This window comes from Osmerus eperlanus, chromosome 10 (assembly GCF_963692335.1).
Source record: "Osmerus eperlanus chromosome 10, fOsmEpe2.1, whole genome shotgun sequence".
NCBI lineage: Eukaryota > Metazoa > Chordata > Actinopteri > Osmeriformes > Osmeridae > Osmerus > Osmerus eperlanus.
The window spans coordinates 17,832,895-17,855,075 of record NC_085027.1 but is presented as its reverse complement, the minus strand read 5'-3'; the positions used below and the strand labels follow the sequence as shown (position 1 = coordinate 17,855,075).

At 41.2% G+C, this 22,181-nt stretch overlaps 1 protein-coding gene across 1 annotated transcript in view; it reads left to right on the top strand.

Moving 5' to 3' along the window:
• The window catches only part of rlbp1a (retinaldehyde binding protein 1a), a 272,522-nt gene that overhangs the window by 157,056 nt on the left and 93,285 nt on the right, over window positions 1-22,181 (top strand). The window lies entirely within an intron of this gene.

Below are 22,181 nucleotides of genomic sequence, written 5' to 3'. Positions count from 1 at the left end.
TCAGTTGGCTTGTAGACAAACTTCTTTCAGGCGGTGTAGTCTAGTCGAATCGATTGCAAACGACGATCAAATTGCTCAGGGCAACTTTCAACGACACTGCACTTTGCGCACAGCTCGGAAATTTCCTTGGTACTACGCAGAACGCGTATCCTCTGCTTCCGTCTCCAGACAAGGTGCACGCTTGCAATGGTTAGCGTGTATCCACGTTGCTCTCCCCTCCGATCTTAACCGCCGGATTAGTCGTCAGGAGAATCTGGTATGGCCCCGTCCACCTTGGGTTTTACCAGGCGTTTCAGGTCCTTCACCACGATCCAGTCATCTGGTATCAAATCATGCAGCGGTCCAGTCATAGGAATAGCCTCCTTCACCTGCCTGTGAATCTCACACAAAATAGACTCCAAAAAAGTTTGCACAGTGATAAACAAGCACATTCTCACAGAGGTCAGTTAAAGGTAACTGACTTCTTGTCGTCTGACTTAGTCTTCAAAGTTCTGTTCTCTCATTCAACACCAAAATAACTTCCTTAAACAAGTGTGACCCATTATCATTACATAACCTCAAAGAAAAATCCCATCGAAAATAATCTAAATGAACAAAAGCTTGATCACTGAGCCCCTGAGAAGTCTAAAACTTCTTCCCATCCACAATCATTAAACAGTATCACTTCTCCAAAAATTGAACTCAACAAAATCCATCTATCAATACCCAAATAGTTTCTCTAACCTTAACTGTGAAGCTTATCGTGTTTAAATTCCTTTTCTCATAATACTTGTCCCACATATGAAGTATTAACAAAATGACTATGCATCCATTACAAATCCTCTTGTATGCTAAAATAATGCATTCTTCTTGATATCACACAAACTGTAGAGGCATGATCTTTCCATGTGTTAACTTAGCAAAATCTCAAGATAAATGTTTTATGCAGACCATACAACCTCCATTTTTATTCTCATATCCTTCCTTTTTCCAAAACGCATTTTCTTGTGGATTAGTCCAAGTTCGAATCTCCATTCCACCATTCCTTTCTCCATCTGTCCGCTGTATTCTGTAATTCTTATCAAATATACTCAAACAAAACAAAATTCTCACTCTGGGTTAAATACAGTCCAATATTTTCAACTCAGCAATATCATATCAAACCCTCACAGTCCTATCACAAATCCAAACTACTGAAACTAAATTCATAAAACCATAAAACCCCCATAGTCACTCTCTGTTTGGATCAGTCAGTCATCAGTCAGTCATAAATTCCTAAACGTCATCTCTTCCTCTCTAAGAAGCCTGCGCTTCCCTTAAAGAATCTGTAACAAATGTTGTATCAAGGTCACACAACAATTTTCCTCAAAAGAGTCCTGTAAGCCCAAATTCATCAAGTTAGGCTCATCCGGACATAGCAACATCATCTCATCACTTCCTGTAAACATATCACATCAAAAACATATTCTAGTTAGTTCATCAATGCATTCAGGCAATCTAGAAACTGCTCCAGCTAGTATCAGCACTAGCATTTTCCCTGTGGAATAATCATAATTGTTAGAGTGAATTCCACATTTGCATACAGCAAGTTGTTCTATAAGTGAAAATAAGAAACTTCCTGTTTCCATACCTTTCCCAAAATCATATGTAACACCAATGATGTATTTAACTATCAGTAAATATTTTAACTCTTTTCCCTTTTATGAATTAACAAGCTTACACTGAAGCAACCAACTTTTGAATCAATTTGTATAAAATAAAACTATTTTAGAAAACAACCAAATTACCCCATCTTTTAGTCTCATATTATCTTTTCTTATAAAAACCTTTAGGAACAGTTCAAATGAATACCTTTAAATTTCAGATTCCCTTTTAATTTTTTCTGTATTTAAATTCACAAAATCAAATCTCTCTTTTTCCAAGACATGTAGAAAACCAGCATCACTACCCTAAACCAGAATTTAATCTGTATGATTCCAAAATAAAACATAGACCATAAAATGTTCTTAATGTAACCATTAACCAAACTTATACCCCATCTATATTTCTATATAGGTTAGATAGGTAGAACTTCATAACTTGCTTTGGCTGCAGTCCAGAACAAGCTACTTAGCACAAACCATCATAACCACAATTTATCAGACTTAATGAGTCTTCCCAAATTATTTCAAAACCAAGTTATCATAACCCTCTTTATGAACCAATAGCATAATAAAACAACCTCATCACAGCCTAACTGTTTATCCCAAAACATTGTACCATGCCCTTAAGACAAAAGAAAATATAAACTCTCCCTTTTTCTTTTAAACCTTTAAATTCACAATTTAACATAAACCCGTAAAACAAAACCTTATTCTTTAACTCCTCAAAAGTTTTATCAAAGCATGTAATGTATACACCTTTGAATATTCCTATATTTACCAGCTGTCTCAATTACTCTTTGTTAGTAAATCAACTCAAATAAACAATCGCGCATTTCAAACTCGAATCAAACAGCGCGCTCTGGAACAAAGCAAAAACTCTCAACCTTTTTTCTCTTTTTTTTTAAACAACACAGATGGTTGGCGTTTACCATCTATTCACTTAATTTTGCTAAAGTATAACTTTTCCAATTCAATTAGAACTAATTTATGAACCAGGGGTCTAATTTCTGCATTTTTATGGATACCATCACACACAAAACTCACATAATTATGCAGAATTATACCCTCTGAGATCACCCTAGTAAAACTCAACGTAACGGGACTCTTTTTAGCCCCCACCTTTCCTCGGAATTTCTGAAACTCATTTAAAATGTCCTCAAACAAACAAAAACCTTGTTAGCAAATGTCTCAAAATACTCATCACCCAACATATTTCAAAAATAACCAAATTAATATGTAAATTCGCTTCAAATTTATCTATTTCTCTAAATTTTCGTCTTAGTCAATTTCTCAATTTCCATCTGCGCATGCGTCATGCGGTTACTCATCCTGGATCTCAAATATCAAGCTGCAATTCCTTTACTAGCCTGTACCCGCCTGTCGGTGTGTTAGTTTGTTGGCCAATGTCGTTGCCATAGTTGCAAATTCAACTTCCTGGACTCTCCTTTGTCTCAGGACAGAGCAAAATGCACTTCCTCCACGTTTTCACCATTAGCCATTAGCCAACAAAGTCACGGCCTAGATTTTCTTCCTCTCAGATCCCAGCTATCCTAGCAATTTGTAAAAGACTTGGTTCAACAGACAGCGGACTGGCAAATTCGCTAGAATCATGTCAGCCTTCGGATTTCTTTCTAGGGACAAGTCTACCCTCTTACAACATGTAAAACAATTACCCATGGTTATATTTACAACAGAACCTCAATATTTACAATTCTATCAACTATTAGTACTATTTTAACTTCAACATAAAAATTAGGCTCCGAAATCTACATATGCACCTAATATCACTCGTCAGAGAACGACAGTTTACCCATGTATTAGCATTCTGGTTGGACAAAGCTTCAACTTCAAGTCCATTTAAATAGGTAAATATGAATACCACCAAACCCAACACATTTCAACAAATCATCTCAGCAGCAATAAACACACATATGTAGCACCTTTGCCCTTAACAACAAACGCAATTCAGTCTCTCGAACTAGTTCTCCTTGTATACACTTCAGTCCCTCGGACTGGCTCAATCTTTCTAATCACTTCTTCATAACCCTTTACATATTTCTTTAAACAACAGTAACATCTGTGAACTTCCACAAAATTAAAAATTAAAACCATCGAACATTTCCAGACATAAACAAAAATATTCCTTAAACAACATAACATTTCCGTTTGAACGCATAACTTTCTATAAAAGTTTCAATAACCCCGGGATTGTAATTCTTAAAATGAATATCGCTTTTGTTGCCAAAACTGGCCTTTTACCAATCATCCTACCCCCAAATTTTTTTTCCAACGCATTATTCCATAACGAATCAAGCTCATAATATAGAAAATCGGTCTGTACATAATTTCCAAATCAAGAGTATGGCAACTCACAATATTTTCTTAAGTTCGACAAAGAAACAGAAACACACATCTGTTTTCCCAACCAATATACTTCACAATTCATCGTCAAATTCTCTATAAAATGAGTGATTATTTTTTTGTTTTTTTGCACTCATGTTTGGGCCACTGCACGCAGAATGAGCTTCACTGAAAGAATCAACTTCCGCTAGGCTCAAGCGCATGCGCCTCTTTTCAAGTGGAGAATTCAGTCAAAGAATTAACATTAGCATTTTCAAAACAGAATGTCTCCGTCTTCAAAAACAAATGCCTTCTGGCGGTAATCAGACCGATGTAAATTCTAACATCAAACATATAACGGTTAACACAGAGTTGTAAAACAATCGTCTCTCCTCTACCAACAGTGTCAACCGATAAACATTGTACGCCACCATTTCGGAACTCAACTTCCGGTCACGAACCCCTCTGATTTTGCGAGTTCACTCACAATTTCTAGAAAACTTTCAACAAAGATGACACATCTCCGGACATTCACGTACATTTTGCTCAAATTCCCACAACTAAAGCACACATTTTGGATTGACCTAGCAATTCGTGTTGGCCTACATGTTTTTCAACAGCATGTCAACACGCTCTGCATCAGCTTTGACCATAGCCCACAACACGCTTATTCCAAACACAACAGGGACTCAAACCCTTTGTTCCGGAGAGGACTTTAACCTTTCCTTCTTTGAAACACAATGGCAATTGCAAGTCAAGGCACAAGCTTCAATCTTTGCGGGAATCCAAAGCAAATATATAAAGATGGCAGATGTCAGAAGATATCTGACCTATCTCCATCCAATCAGAAAAAGCTCTCCAATCAGGCTAAAATCTATTCTTTTCTCCACTTAAAAAAAACCGTGTATCTATTTCTCTCCACGAACCTATTTCGCAATACAATAAGGTCCTTAAAACAAAATGACCCCACAATCGAAAATCCACATTTATCAATCCATATTTGCATTTGCAATAAACTATCGTTACCATACTTTTGTTTCATGTAATCGATGTTTGGACAGGTCAATTCTGCCTCCAGACCATTAATTTTTAGAATTACAATCCATAAACGATAACCAACGACGGAAAATAAAGACACAATTACCCCTTTTCTTTTCTAAAAACAATTAAATTCCGACTTCACAACTTTCAATGAAAATAACTGCACAATCATAAATTACAAATATTCAAACCGAAAAATAATAAAAGTTTTGAAAAACAATTAAAATTTTGATTTTTGTAATTTGTATATAGGTTGAATAATAGACACCATTAGTTACTCATACTTCTTTTAACCTCAAAAAACATAACTTGTAATTAAAACAAAAAATGAACACGCGTGTTGCAAACTTAAAACCTCTACTTTGAAATTTCACAGGCCCATACTTCCTCATTTTAGTCAAGTCAAGAGATGGCGGTTACAATAAATTTATTTTGCTTGTACAAATCAAGATTTAACAAAGTACTTTGTGATCAGTCATAACGAAGGAGGTGCTAGCCACAGGTCGTTCGCCAGAGTGATACAGAACAACCCTAAAACCCTGCCTTATATAAACTATAGATCAAATGGTTTTTCTGAACTCTGTGATTGGTCAGCACTGCTCAGTGACAGTGACTTCATATCAAGTTCCCACGGTTCTTTAATGTGGCCTCTCTCCCCAAACCAGTAGATAGTAAAACCACAGGGGTTCACCAGTCAAATGGTCAACTGTCCTTTGTGTGGGCACTTCAAACAAGTATTTGATTAACCCCACCCAATGCAACAGGAAGGGTCAGAGCAGCAGATCACAATAACAATACAGTTGAATCCACATTGTCTCCAGACCAGCCGTTTCTTCCCCCCAGGTGTCATAAACTGCAAATGGCATCTCTACCAAATGGAGTTGACTCTTCTTAGACTTCCGTTCCTCATATATGAAACACACACATTATAACTGTATTCCAAAATTTCCACGACACTCCCCACCTCCATCAGAGACACTGACTGTCTCCCCACCTTCAAGAAAAGGCTCAAGACGCACTTGTTCCGGGAGTACAACGGCACTTAGGAATGCTTGGCTGGACCTGATGTTAGTTTCCTCCAGGATCACAATGACTCGTATTGAGAGACTTGTTGCTCTTGTTGGTTAGTTGTAACGGTTTCAAATTCTTGTACTCGCTGTGAAATATTTTTACTGTTGATTGTTTTTTCTACAGGTACACTCTTGCACTCTTGTGGGGAGTTTCATGTTGTTCAATTGTAACTTGTTTAATTGCATGCTCTTATGGTTCTTCCCTTTGGCACTTATTTGGTTTTCCACAATGTATGCTTCATGTTTTGGCTGCTCGCAATGTTTGGGGCTATCTCGTTGTTATGATCAGTGACCTATGCTCTTTTGTAAAGCTCTCTCTTGGAAGTCGCTTTGGATAAAAGCGTCTGCTAAATGCATAAATGTAAATGTATTGGTTTACGGAGCGCTAGATTGGCTGGGAAGCCGTGATCGTGATTAAAATTCGATTAATCATGCAGCGGTTCATTTATCAAGCATTGAAAATATTCTATCTGTAAAGTTATTAGCATTTTTACACAATTATCTTTAAAATAAAGTATCCTGAAAAGGGACGTTTATTTTTATATGCTGAGCTTATAAAGACTTTTGAGCAGAATCATATCAGAGGTACAGTATGTGAAAATAAAATTTTTTTAAACTTGTGTTAGGTTTGTCGTTGTCTAGGTGTAACGAATATAAAAAATAAAAAAATTCCACTTAAAATCCCTCCATTTTATTTTGGCATTACTGTACTGTTGTCGGTTTTATTTATTTAATATAGTTTTGTGTATAATTTTAAGAGCTTTTAAAATTTTATTTTGCCGTTCTGTTAATGAAGTAATTGGTGTGCGTGGTGCGAACTTGCCTCAGTCTGTGCGGAGACTTGTCGAGTTAGCTTTTAATGAAGCAAAAGCCTGCTCATTTTGCTGTTTCCTATTTATCTGTCCAGGTAATGTCACTTTAATACATAACGTCACTGTGTCCAATCCCGACCACTGTAAACTACTATTGTCCAAACCCGAACAGGGTTTGGACACTCAGTTTCCGGTCTTTTTGCCAGCATTTTCTTTTGCTATCGCCAGGAAAGTGTAAGTAGTATTATTTTAGGCATACCAAACAATCTACGTGTAAAATGTCATGAACATATATGGACGTTTACATGTCTAAATAATATAGGAAAGTTACTTTGGTCGAAAGACCACTCGGCGACACTTGGGCGACGATCTTTACTCAGACAAGTGTGTCTGTGTTGTCATCGTACTGCTACTATGGGTTAGCATATGAGTGTATTTCAACGCTAGCTTAACACTACTTTGTCTTGCCAATGAAAATACACGATCATGTGTGACGTGATCTGTAGTCGAGGGGAGGAAGGGAGCAAAGCTAGCAAACTTTGAGAAGTGTTCAACAAAACATCCAGCAGGTGGTGGTATACAGTCAAATTGAGATTTTATCGCATAGTTTGGAGATGTTGAAACGTGATATCTTATTGTGGAGGACATAACTACGTCCCCGGATATGTTGACAGCATTGATGGTCAGTTTGGTGACCCTGGATCAAGTTAATATCCCCGGAAAAACAGCAGCGGCCAGTGTTTAGAAGTGCGGTCGGGTTTGGACAAGGGTAGCGCACGGCTAATTTACCGGCGCCAGCGTCTTTTGACCGGCTCTAGTAAAGGCTAAGCTAACTCTAAATTTTTTAACAATATTTAGCTCGAAAGGTAAGAAGTTAAAGCTTAACGTGAAATCAGTAAATCAGCTGAAAACGTGATACGATTATTTTATCAATATTTGAAGTGGCATTTTATCAGAATGTTAGCTAAAAAACGGTCGGGATTGGACACAGTGACGCTAATGATGTTTATGTTAGGTACATTTTGCTAATCTATTTAAAACTACGTTATGTATAATCTTTGTTGAATTGTTGAATAACATTTTGGCGGGATCTGCCTGAGTCTGTGTGGAAACTTGTTGCTTGTTGCCTGCTCATTTTGCTGTTTCCTATTTATCTGTTCAGGTAATGGTACAAATAAAGTGTCACACAGCCAGAGAAGTCGTGCATCGTCATTCACAATGCAAGTTAACAGTCTGCAAATGTCAGTCGGATAGAGCGGACTACATAGGGGGATATTAGTAGACTGTCACCGATGCTATGGCTAACAAGCGGCAGGCCCCGGGGCAGCTCAAGCTGCTGTTCCGCGAACAAGCTGGTATATTCGATCAGTTTGATATTTACATTAAGCACGGCGTCACACAAAGGAAAAGGTGGATAGGCAGCAGTGGGGAAACAACCGCAGTGGGGAAACTGAAACCCAGGAGACAACGGGTCGGCATCAATGGTTACGTCCACCCACAACAACCTCTGATGTTCCTCCATCTTTCTGCCATCTGGGAGTTAAAAAAGGCTAAACCCCTCCCCATGATTACCTGGGCCCCAATCAGGACACAGGGCGTAGTCCCACTCCCCTTTCAATCACCACCATGCCACTAAAGTGTTATACTTAAAAGTTACTTCCAAGAAAGGAATATGAACCATCCCTCTAACACCCTGCCACTAGGCGTGCACGTAAAACTTTGTCATTCTCTGTGTGGGTGTGTTGGCCCACTCACTGTGCAACAGCACATAGGGAGCATTTCAAAGAGAACTAGGGTGTGCTTGCTTGCAGATGGGTCAGTTTATTAACTGCTATTTTTACAACTGATATTTCAGTATATTTTATATAAAAATGCCTACTTTAAAAAGCATAGCCTAGATTTGTTGCTGCTCATGTACAATTCAAAATACAAAAAGTGAAGTGTAGCATGTCCCTGTACTTACTGTAAGTCGCTCTGGATACGGGCGTCTGCTAAAATGACTAAATGTACTGTAAATGTAGAATGAAATTAACCTATATGACTAAAACGTCACCTTAACTGTTTCCCTTTTTACAGTAGTGATATTTTCAAGCATTTAGCCCACTCATATTGCATTCATTCATTAAGAACCACCTTTGAAACAAGCTGAACCCCCTTGAAACAAGCTTTTCTATAACAACGTTCTCACCGGCATTATTATTATTAGCTACTGGTAGATGGAATCGCGATTGAAACAGTACCATCTGCTAACTGAAAATATGCCCCCAAAAAACGTAAATAAGCTTGACATTTATTTAGGCGGAAATGGCTAATTCAAAAGAAGTTTGCTGGAAGCGATCATTGTCAGTAACAAAGCCAAAAGCGACTTTTTGGTCTCAGTCTAGAGCCCTGCCTGGAGAAGCTGAATTGTGTACGAGCTAGTGATGGGTCGTTCGCGAACGATCCGGCTCTAAGAGCCGGCTCTTGAAGGTGAACGTCGGGAGCTGGCTCGCATATCTGAAGAGCCGACTCTATTTTTAATAGATTAATACAGCCTATAAAAACTACATGATTATGAAATAATGAATTTTAATTGTATTGAAAATAATTGACTAATTCAAAGAACAACAAATACTTGTAGTCTTAAAGGCGCACACGATCATCCTCACATTCTGTTCCTGTCAATCCTGCATGAGGGAGGGCCGAGCCAACTCACACAGTCAGAGAGTAGTCAAAACTCGGAGAGCCATGATAAATCAATGCATTTTTAAAGATATGTGGTTACGGTCGAGTATGATTTCATTTCATAATTTAATTCAAATTGTTTTCACACCCATCATAGTTAAATTCATAGTTAAAACATGTATTTTTTAAAGAGCCGTTCGGGAGCCAAAAGAGCCGGCTCTTTTTGGTGAGCTGAGCCATACGAGCCGGCTCACGAAAAAGAGCCGAAATGCCCATCACTAGTACGAGCAAGCTACTCTACTGTAGCCTAGTGCTAGCTGCTGTTGCTAACCAAACTACACTGAGGGGATTGTTTGAATGCGATGGAAATTAAAAACGTTCTTTTTGACATAAAGTTTAGGCTGTGGCATTGAAGACAGTGACGCACCACACAAGCTTGAGTTTAAATACATTCTTTAATGTTTAATGCTACTAGTACACCACGGCACGATACGATACTTGCTGTGCAACAGTCTATGCACGTCGTATCTAATGCGTCGTTGCTAACGTGTGCCGGAAACGTGTTTTTTCACTACTCCTCCTACAATTATTTTCGAATCTTCTTCATAATTGCCACAAATAGGGAGCGCCCAGCGTTCGAACCGGAAAACAGATGTAATCGTTTCCGCTTATCACTTCCGTACACATCTGCAGCGCTTGGTGATGCAAAGAACTTATATTGACAGAGAAGTTCAAGCATTTTATAAATTATATTACTCTCTACATTAGGCTAAGTGTGACAGTGATGAGTTTATATAACGTTATAATAGCCTAACGTTAGACCGTTTCCCTGGAGGTAACGTTAACGCTAGCTCTACAGTACACATTACAACGTTAGCCTACAGTATACACAAATAAGTTATCAATTAAATATATGAATTCAGCAAATTAATTTAAGAAGCTCATTTTAATTTACTGTCATATCCATATAAATCATTATTCTGGTTTCTATGGCTAGGACCTGCAGTTCCTAGAAGGAATTAAGTTCACTAGCCTACTACTAGACTAAAAAAACGTTAAAGTTAGCAGGTGCATAAGATTACGCTACCGACAAAATTTACCTGTCAGGGTCTTTGGGAAAGCGATGAAAGGCATAAATACTGTCACATTGGTAGTTGTTGCAGTTGATTTTCGAACACTGCGTTCTTTGAGTCCACTTGGACTTCGTTGTCATATTGTCTCTTTCTGTGTAACTGTTATAACTAGCTAGTATGTAACTTTGTTACTATTAGTCCAGGCAAAGTAGCGTTTTACAACAGACTAATTGTAAAACATTTTTTTTGCAGCTTAGATCATTTCTATGAGGTGTCCAGAACAACATACTAAAAGTCCTAAGAAATCGTAGTTGAGGAAATATGTTAAATTCTCATCAATCCGAGATGTGTGGCAATAAGGCCAGGCAACATTACACCTCAATGGGGTTATTTTTTCCCTTTACTCCTATCAAAATGAAACTTTACACAATGAAACTACCCATGACAAGTACAACATTTTGTATTACAAGTTTCTTTAAAAATGAATGTTAATATGCAAATGAGCTATACACTAATCGAATATGCCCAAAATACACCCAAATAGGCTTAATGTTTTACTTTACTCCTACCACAATAAAACTTAACATAGTAAAAGTATAAATGAAAAGTAACTTTTTATTACAAGTTTCTTTTGAAAGTAATTTGAATATGCACATGAGCTCCACACTTATTGAATATGCTCTAATTTGAATAGGCAGAAACACCATTCATATGACAAATACATCGGCCCAATCTTCATCCAATCATCCTTCTGCTAATGACCTGATGGTCATTATTGGCATAAATCTCCCATCCAAAACATGCCACCCCCAGTCTTTTGGTCCATACGTTCACTTCCCCTTTCCACTCCATCATTTGGCAAAAGACCCAAAGACTATGGAACTTTGCAGCTGTTGACGTTGGAGGGATAGTTACATTTATGCATTTAGCAGATGCTTTTATCCAAAGCGACTTCCAAGAGAGAGCTTTACAAAAGTGCATAGGTCACTGATCATAACAACGAGATAGCCCCAAACATTGCGGGTAGCCAAAACATGAAGCATACATTGTGAAAAAACAAATAAGTCCCAAAGGGAAGTACCATAAGAGCATGTTTAGACAAGTTACAATTAAACAACATGAACTTCAGAAGTGCAAGTGTGTACCTGTAGAAAAAGCAAGCAACAATAATATAATTCACAGCGAGTACAATAACTTTAAGTCAGTTACAACTAACCAACAAGAGCAACAAGTCTCTCAATAAGAGTCATTGTGATCCTGGAGGAAACTAACATCATGTCCAGCCAATCATTCCTAAGTACCGGAACAAGTGCGTCTTGAGCCTTTTCTTGAAGGTGGAGAGACAGTCAGTGTCTCTGATGGAGGTGGGGAATTGATTCCACCATTGGGGGGCCAGACAGGAGAAGAGCTTGTGTTGGGACCGGGCGCTCTTGAGCGGTGGGACCACCAGACGGTTGTCAGAAGAAGACCGTAGTTGGCGGGTGGGGGTGTAAGGCTGGAGGAGAGACTTGATGTAGTCGGGTTCAGTCCCATTTACCGCTCGGAAAATAAACTGAGTCTCCACTATATTACGCTGCACCTCAAAATGCTTCTGACCTTAGATCACAATACTTTCTTTTAGCAATTTACAATTTTTATTGCTGCATACATAGCCTAACTCTTACATACATATACAGTACATTTGCCTCAACCCTTACTGCAGTTCTGGGCTTGTGCTATTGTTGTTCAGTTTCTGTGCAGGCATGAACAGGGGGGACAACCTGGATATTGAGCTCTGAGTAATGAGCTGTCTGAAAGAGCAGTGCAGCAGTGTCATTACACACTGCTGTGCCAGCTTTGCACGAACACTGACTGGAGGTCATGACGACAGGTTCTGAATCACGTAGCACTATCTGTGTAAAATACACAAAGAGACAATTAGACAAACATTGATACTGATGTATCCATTGAATTGTTTTTGAAGTGAATTTTGCTACTATTCAGATACCGCTGAATTAAGAATTGGCCAAGTAAAGTTGCTGGGGTAAGTTTGTTGACAAGGGGTTTCCTACAAGTCTATTACAATATGAGGTGAGGTATACCATACCAAATATGTTGCAATAGAAATATTTACTGTCAATCAACTTTGCCCCAATTACCTTACTTCTCCACTAACAGGTAGACTATAGCCATTCATCAAGAGTCTCAGAAGAATGTTTACATAGTCGAGAACATGTTCATGGTCAAATGAAAGCAGTTTTAATGTAAATATTTTCGTTCCGAGAGGCTTGATGAACGCATGCTATGCTGCAGTCATTGAACTGGAACAGACTGCAAAATTGAACAGAATACCCAAACCCATCCCTAAACATTAGCCTACTCTCAAGCTGTGTGGTTTTTCATTCTTCTGCATGGACCTGTGACAAGCTGCTCTGACACTGATAGTACCGGTCAACCTGTCTTTGTTTGAAACTGGTGGACAAGAAGATACAGCATTCATCCATTCAGTACTTTTATCATTATTCTAACAATATTTTAGAAATCTGAAACACCTGCCAGAACAGCAGTCTACATTAGACCTACAGTCGACACATTAGACCTACAGTCTGATGGATTACATAACAGTTGACCAGCATAAACACACAGGACATCGTAGTAATTATACTGTTGGTACTATAACCCCATCGCTAAAATGTTTTTAAACAATGTTTTTAAAAGTCTTCGTTTGACTGTTTTAATCGTCTGCGAGCAAAAATAGAAGACTAAACTACTGATAGCATACAAGTCTAAATTAACTACTGATAGTTAGCTAACACTACTGGTATCGCTATATCCGATGCCATTAGCAAAAGCTACACATATTACATACCTTCATAATTATGAATAAATGAGGAGGCGTAAAACTTAAATACCTTGTCTAACAGAGTACTCGGGGCTCTGGACGTCCGTTTGGCAATACGGTGTACATCGGAAATTGTAATTAAGGGTAACGTTAGCTCCTGTAAACACCGAAGGTGGCCATTACTACGCTGTGTTTACATCAGTAGCGGCCGGCCGGAAGTAGTTACATCTGTTTTGTAGAACCCGGAAGAATGTTGCGCATAACCCCTATTATCTTCAGACCAAGCCTCACAAAAGTTATCCCCTGGAGCTTTGATTTTCGCAACCGTTTGTTAGTTACAGCCAAATTCAGCAACTGATCTGGAAAAAGGGAAGTGAGGTCATATCTTAGCGAATCTTTGATGGATTAGGTGCGTTCGACATGGACTGCGGCTGCATGAAACGACCGGCAAGAGTAGCCGCTTGCTGTCGGGGAGGAGTTGAAAACGGCTCTGTGAAGTCGGACATTCCAGCTTCTCGTGGTTTGCTGCGTTGACGTCAGTCATGGCCGATCAAGCGCTGTTTGCTTACTTTACTTCATTTATAATTAAACTTAGTCTTTCCGTTAGTGAAGAGGCGGACTAAAACCCTTTCTTCAACACATTTTTAATTCAATTAAACAGTTTGGTCCGGATTTGAGCGTTGGTGAAACTGAAAGTGTCAGAATAATTACAAAACACGCGTCAAAGTTGTCGCGTGTGAGTCTGGCCAATCATGAAATAGCTATGTCGTCATTTGAACCCGTGCAGTTGCTCTTGAGAAAATGCGCTCGGCTACACAGCCGGCAGTTCTCGAATCGATCTCACGGTACTTTGATGGCTACGTCACAGTGACCTAGCCTCGGCGCCGTCTCAAGTCGGACAAAAAGTCTAACCACAATTCACTGTTTCAAGTCAGCCAGCTGCAGCGCTGCATGAAGTCAGGTCATGTCGAACGCACCTATTGACTCCAAACTTGGTGTATGGATTCATGACCCTGTTATTGAGAGGACCGGAAAAAAGTTGTGTCATTTGAGCTAGGGGGCACTACAATAGGACAAAATTGTGTTTTGACCAATAACTGTTGATTTGTTTGTCGTATTTAAGTGATTCCTATGTCTCGTGATATCTTAGGAGATCCCGTTGTCATGTAACTGGGTCTAGTTAATGGCGTAATGTTATGGGCATGGAGATGAGGCTACCACAAGGGGGCAGGGCGGTAGAATATAACAGAGCAAGACGTTAGATACTACACACACGCCACGAATAAAGGAGACTTGTATTAAACGTGTCACGGAGCATTCATTCCGCAAGCAGAAGCTTGTACATGGTGTCAGAACGCGGATTTGAGTAATGGCGAAGTTCAACCCACCCGAACCGATGGACTTTACACGGCCGGAGCAGTGGCCGGAGTGGAGGCGACGCTTTCAACGGTACCGAACGGCTACTAAGCTAAACACCGAGAGCGGTGTCGTACAGGTTAGCACGCTGCTATATGCGTTGGGCAAGGAGGCCGAGCAGGTTTTCAGCACTTTTGTTTTCGTGGGTGAAGAAAAGGATGATGACTACGAGACTGTGTTGGCCAAGCTAAATAATTATTTTGTTCTGAAAGTGAACGTTATACACGAGAGGGCTCGTTTCCACCTTAGGGCACAGAAGCAAGGTGAATCAGCGGAGGAATATATCCGCACGCTATACGAGCTAGCCGAGACATGCCAGTTTGGTCCAGCAAAGATTGAAAACATAAGGGACAAGCTGGTTATAGGGATCTTGGACAAAGGGATGTCTGAAAAGCTACAGCTGACGGCAGACCTGACACTGGACAAAGCAGTGGAGATGGTGAGACAGGCCGAGGAGATAAAGAGCCAAGTTAGCCAGCAGGCTATAGCTAGCTCAGCTGAAGCTAACTACCTCAGTGAAGTGGCGCGGAATCATACACGCGCGGGGCCTTCAAAGCCACACGGTGGAAGAGAAGAAAAGGGCGGCAGCTTTCACGGAGGAGGATATCGCGACAGAGGTGGAAAACCACCCAACACAAAATGCTACAGGTGTGGCAAGGACAACAAACATGCTCAGTGTCCAGCTAAAGCTGTAAAATGCAGGAATTGTCAGAAAATAGGACATTTTGCGGTTGTGTGTCACTCTGCCAAGGTAAATGAACTGACTATAGCGGAACAGGATGCCGACCAGTCTGACGGACGTTTTTTAGGTGAAGTCAAAGCGTACACCTACATCTCAGACAACAACACCTTGGACAGTAAAACTGAACGTTTGTGGGACATCTCTCTCCTTTAAGATCGATACTGGTGCAGATTCCACGGTGATTTCAAAAGAAACATATCACCAGCTCAGACACCTGCCCCAGCTAGAAAAGAACGACAGAGACTTTGACAGTCCTGGAGGTAAACTGAGCTGTTTGGGGGGATTTGTAGCTTTAACGAAATACAAAGGCCAGTTCTACAAATATAAGGTCCATGTGATTGAAACAGCCAATGGCAGCAACCTGTTAGGTCGAAACGTGGCTGTGGCAATGGGACTAGTACAAAGAGTAGAGGAAGTCCAGGCGTGCCAAAGCACGTTTGGGCAGGATTTGGGACTCTTGAACATAAAGCCAGTGAGAATTTGTTTAAGAGAGGATGCAGAACCATATGCAGTTAACACGGCGAGGAGAGTGTCTGCCCCCCTGCTTCCTAAAGTCAAAGCTGAACTGGAGAGGATGGAGAAATGTGGCGTCATTGAGGAGATCACAGAGCCAACGGAGTGGTGCGCTCCAATGGTTCCTGTCCCAAAGAAGACTGGGGATGTGAGAATCTGTGTTGACCTCAAACGGCTCAACAAAGCCGTTAAGAGGGAGAGGTTCGTCCTACCTACAATGGACGACATACTGCCTCGGTTGGAAGAATCGTGTGTGTTCTCCCTGCTCGACGCTGAAAGCGGGTTTTGGCAGATCCCGCTGGAGCGTGATACAGCCAAATTGACCACATTCATCACAACCATGGGGAGGTACTTCTTTAAGTGACTCCCTTTTGGAATCTCCAGCGCACCGGAGATATTCCAGAGAGAAATGTCAACCTTGTTCAGAGGCCTGGAAGGAGTTTAAATTTACATGGATGACATTCTTGTTCATGGACAGGATGAGAAGGAGCATGAGGAAAGGCTCCAAAATGTACTCCGGACCCTGGACAACGCAGGCTTAAAGCTAAACTACAAAAAGTGTCACATGCGTCAGAGGCAGTTAAACTACCTAGGTCATCTCATCGACAGAGCCGGCATCCGGCCTGACCCCGCAAAAGTCGGTGCCATCACAGAGCTACAACCGCCAGAGGATGTTCCAGGTCTGAGAAGGTTCCTGGGCATGGTCCATTATCTAGGGAGATACCTGCCCAACCTGACAGATGCACTACAACTCCTAAATGACCTGCTAAAAGATGACACAACCTGGATCTGGGATGCTGCACAAGCAGACGCCTTTAACCCTTGTGTTATCTTCGGGTCATTCTGACCCATCAGTCATTGTGACCCACCGTCGTATTGCGACAGATTTACCGCATACAAAGACAAAGTGAAGCATTTTCTTTTAACCGTTGGGCTGTCTCAGACCCTCCACATTGCAAAGGTTAAAAGAAAATTATTTTAATTTGTTTTTGTATTGGGTAAAATTGGGTAAACACAACGATGGTTCGTTATGAACCTTTGGGTCATGTGACCCGAAGGCAGCACGAGGGTTAAGAGAGTAAAGCAACTCGTCACCACCGCACCAACTCTTGCCTTCTATGATGTACACAAGCCTACAATAGTGAGTTTGGACGCAAGTAGCTATGGGCTGGGTAGTGTGCTACTGCAACAACACCCTGAGGGACTGAAACCAGTAGCATTCTGTTCTAGGGCACTGACTGATACAGAAAAACGCTACGCGCAGATAGAAAAAGAGACTCTAGCTGTGGTCTGGGCCTGTGAAAGATTTTCCACTTACCTGTATGGCCTAAATGAGTTCACAGTGCACACAGATCACAAACCGTTGGTTCCTCTGATTAACAATAAAGACTTAGATGCAGTTCCCCTGAGGTGCCAACGCCTACTTATGCGCCTGATGAGGTACAACCCCACGGCAGAGTATGTTCCGGGGTAAACACTGACAGTAGCTGACACACTATCTAGACAGCCACTACCCTTCATACACAGTGAAGTGTGTGAACTAATGTGTGATGTCTCAGCATTTGAAGCCGCAGCTCATGCATCATGGCCCGTATCTCAGCTGAAGCTGGACAGGATCAAGCAGGAGACGAGCATGGACAGAGAACTGCGAGTGGTGAGCAGACAGGTGATCGAAGGTTGGCCAAAACACGTGAATAACATTCCAGCTCAAGCAAGAGCATACCACCAGTGGAGGAATGGACTGTTTGTGTCAGAAGGTCTTGTGCTCTATGGCGACCGTATCGTCATCCCGCACAGCATGAGAAGTGACATATTGCAACGTCTGCACGATGGGCACCAGGGCATCACTAAATGTCGCGAGAGGGCGCACATGAGCGTGTGGTGGCCTGGTCTGGAGAGCGAGATTCAGGACCTAGTGACAACATGCCCAGAATGTATGGAGGTCAGACCAACACAGAGGAAAGAGTCTCTGATAACCACACCGCTACCACAAAGGCCCTGGCAAAAGATTGGAGCGGACATCTGTGAGTATGCAAAGCAGAACTATCTGGTCGTTATTGATTATTTCTCTCGCTATCTTGAAATAGCCCATCTGCCTGACATGACGAGTGAGACCACCTGTGCACGGCTGAAAAACATGTTTGCCAGGTGGGGGTGTCCAGACGAGCTACGCACAGACAATGGAGGACAGTTTTCAAGTAAGGAGTTTAAACGCTTTTCTGTGACTTATGACTTTCAACACATTACCTCCAGCCCCCACTACCCTCAGTCCAATGGGGGGGCTGAGAGGGCAGTGCAAACGGCGAAAAGGATCCTCCGGCAGGCTGACCCGTTCCTGGCTCTCATGAGCTACAGAGCTACTCCGCTGCATGCCACGGGTTGCAGTCCTGCCCAGCTGATGATGGGCCGACAGATCAAAACAACAGTGCCTACAGTCGACAAGGTACTGTCTCCAAAATGGCCCGACCTTGCAAAAGTGCGCCAAGCTGACTCCAAGGCCAAAAGCAGCTACAGGCGTGCCTACAACACACGCCACAGCGCCAGATCACTTCTGCCTCTCAATCCGGGTGACAGTGTGGCAGTGAAACTCGATGGTGAGTCAGGCTGGACGACAACAGGGACAGTCCAAATGCCACACCCAACTCCGAGGTCCTACCTGATCCACACGGACCATGGGATACTGCGAAGGAACAGGCGACACTTGCGCCCGACGTTCCCTCCTACACAAGAGCCGGACACAACAGAGGACACACAGGTGGCTGAACATTCCCAACCTTCACCTGTTAGACAGACTGTTCCACTGGGGCCCGTGGCACAGCCCCCTGCTCAGGCTCGTGTATCTTCACGGGGGAGGATTCTCCGCCCACCAGAGAGACTGAAAGACTTTGTGATTAACACATAGCTTGCCTCTTGGAGCAGAATAATCTCCAGCAGCTATGGAGGTACATGAGTAGTCTACCTCATTACCTCAGGTTACCCCGTATTCTTAAATACGAATAAGGACGAAAAAAAACAAAAACGGGAGGGAAAGTGAAATGTGGGGAAACTAAAAGAAAAGACAGATGTTATTGTTAACAGTTTAAGGAGACATGTGGATGTTCATGGTTTAAAACACTTTTGATGTGGATATTGTTTAGTCATAAGCATTTACAGAAGCTAATGATAGGGCTTATAAAAGGTGTCTTAGGAGTCATAACTTTCAACTCAACAGCTGAGAGCTTGAGTTACAGTCATGTACTGTTAGAATGTATTTCCATTGTAAACTGTTCATTTTCTTAAGAAGAGATGCTGCACCCTGTTAGCTCTATGCTGTTAATTAGCCTACAGCTCAAAAGGAGGAAGATGTCATGTAACTGGGTCTAGTTAATGGCGTAATGTTATGGTCATGGAGATGAGGCTACCACAAGGGGGCCGGGGAGCAGGGCGGTAGGATATAACAGAGCAAGACGTTAGATACTACACACACGCCACAAATAAAGGAGACTTCTCAAGTTGTATTAAACGTGTCACGGAGCATTCATTCCGCAAGCAGAAGCTTGTACACCCGTGTCTGACGCATGTTAACTCTTGATACCAGACGAATTGATGAGGACGCCATTTTGAATGAATGAATAGACCTTTTTTCCCTACTCCTACACAATGTATCCAATATTCACCAGATTTGGCACAGATTATCTTCAGACCACAATCACCTTGATATCAAAATATGACTGAATTACAGCTTTTTATACTTGGGTCAAATCTGACAACGCTTCCCACAGGAGAAACGGCTTACTTTTTCTTATTCAGTAACTGAACACAATAATTCCCAGCACTGAGAATCCTTTGCAGTGCAAGGTCTTAGGTTCGAATCCAGCCACAGTCATCAAGCATGTCATGAACTGGTTTATCTGTTTAGTGAAGCCAGGTATGCCACAGTAGCTGTCTAGCAGTATAATCATAATGGTCACGATAATGTTTCATTCTCAGGGGATTGATACTCAAGAAGAGTCAGATTTATTGTGCTTTGTAGATATAATGATGCTACATCTAGCCAGTGCATCAGATTTCTTGCATCATAACTTCTGAACAGATTTGTCATAAATCACAAGATTGGTCTCCTCTGATTGTACGTGGCATACCAAGTCGAAATATATCACATTGTCCCGTGTCCACCATTTTGGGCGTCGGCCATTTGGAATTTTCATAAAAACATACTTTTTTGAACTCCTCGTTCGGCATTGCTCCTATTTTCATGGACATGTAATCAAATCATTTTCAGACCACAATCACCTTGATATGTCAAAATATGACTGAATTACAGCTTTTTATACTTGGGTCAAATCTGACAACGCTTCCCACAGGAGAAACGGCTTACTTTTTTTTATACAGTAACTGAACACAGTAATTCCCAGCATTGAGAATAGCTCCCTGGGATAAGACAGGTTCCTCTGAAGTGCAAGGTCATAGGTTCGAATCCAGCCACAGTCGTCAAGCATGTCATGATACTGGTTTATCTGTTTAGTGAAGCCAGGTATGCCACAGTAGCTGTCTAACAGTATAATCATAATGGTAATGATAATGTTTCAATCTCAGGGGATCTATACTGAAGAAGAGTCAGATTTATTGTGCTTTGTAGATGTGTCCTCTAACCTCTAGGGGGTGATCCCGTGTGTGACACATGTTAACTTGTGATACCAGCCGAATTGATGCCGCCATTTTGAATGAATTAATAAAAAGTTTTTGTCCTACCCCTCCTACAAAATGTATCAAATATTCACCAAATTTGGGACAGATTATCTTCAGACCACAATCCCCTTGACATGTCAAAATAGGACTAAATTACAGCTGTTTAAACTTGGGCCAAATATGACAACCGCTTGCCACAGGAAAAACTGCTTATATTTTTAACCAGTAACTGAACTCTGTGACTTCCAGCACTGAGAATAGCTCACTAGGATAAGTTGGTGTCCTGGCAACGGCAACGTCAGAGGTTACAATCCACCCAAAGCCGACGAGCTTGTCATGTGTCTGATTCTCTGTTTAGCGAGACTGTAAGCCACTGCAAAGGAAGCCAGGTACACCGCAGTCGCTAGCTACCTGTAGTCAAGCTGTATATAGTCAATGCAATCCTCACAAAAACTATCAAATGATTTTAGATTTTCGAAACCGTTTGTCCGGTACAGCTAATCGAAATCGGCAGCAAAGCCGCCATACAGAAAGTTGTGTCTCAGCAAATCTTTGATGGATTCACGCCAAACTTGCTGCGTGTATTTGGAACCCTCTTCTGAGGATGTCGAAAGTTTCTTCTGGGTCATCTGACCTGCTTGGCCACCCCATTGCTGCTTGCAGCTATATTTCTCCTATTGTATTTGTCAATTGTGCATATATATTTTTTAATATATTAACGGTTTTACATTTTTATTTCCAATTCTTATTTCATCTTCTTGCCTGCTGCAATGCCTCAATTTCCCCTTGGTGATAAATAAAGTACCTACTACAACTGTACTACTACTACTACTACTGCTGCTACTACTTGATGAGGTTATGTTTACACTGTTTTTGTCTATCAAAGTGATTTATTCTCTGTACATGTTAGATAATCCAGTCCATTAAACCAATATAGCTTTCACTCAGTACTGTATCTTGTGTGTTTGTGAGTATGTGTGTACCATGAATACACATTCATGTGTAGGGTTGCAAGCACATGCAAACAGCATTGATACACATCCAAACAGCATTTATTTATCTTTACTGTACATATCACACACACACATTCACTCTGTATGGTAATCAGGTGTAGGGCCTGTGTCAAAGCAATGGATTGATCCTACATTTCCATCCAAGCTCAGCTATCTGACTCCCATCCAAACTGTTGCTATTTTGTGTCTTTTCACAATCATTTCACAACCTGTTTGGCACTTGATGGCCTTCTTAAAGGCTGTGTAATGGATCCTCTGCTGGTTAAGTGTTTTTGGATGTAAACTGCAATAAAGACACCATGCATAGCTGATACACACTGTCTGCAATGGGTGAGAGAGTAAAGATTTCACTCGTGCTGCTTATCACTCCCCTCACTTCCTCTCTC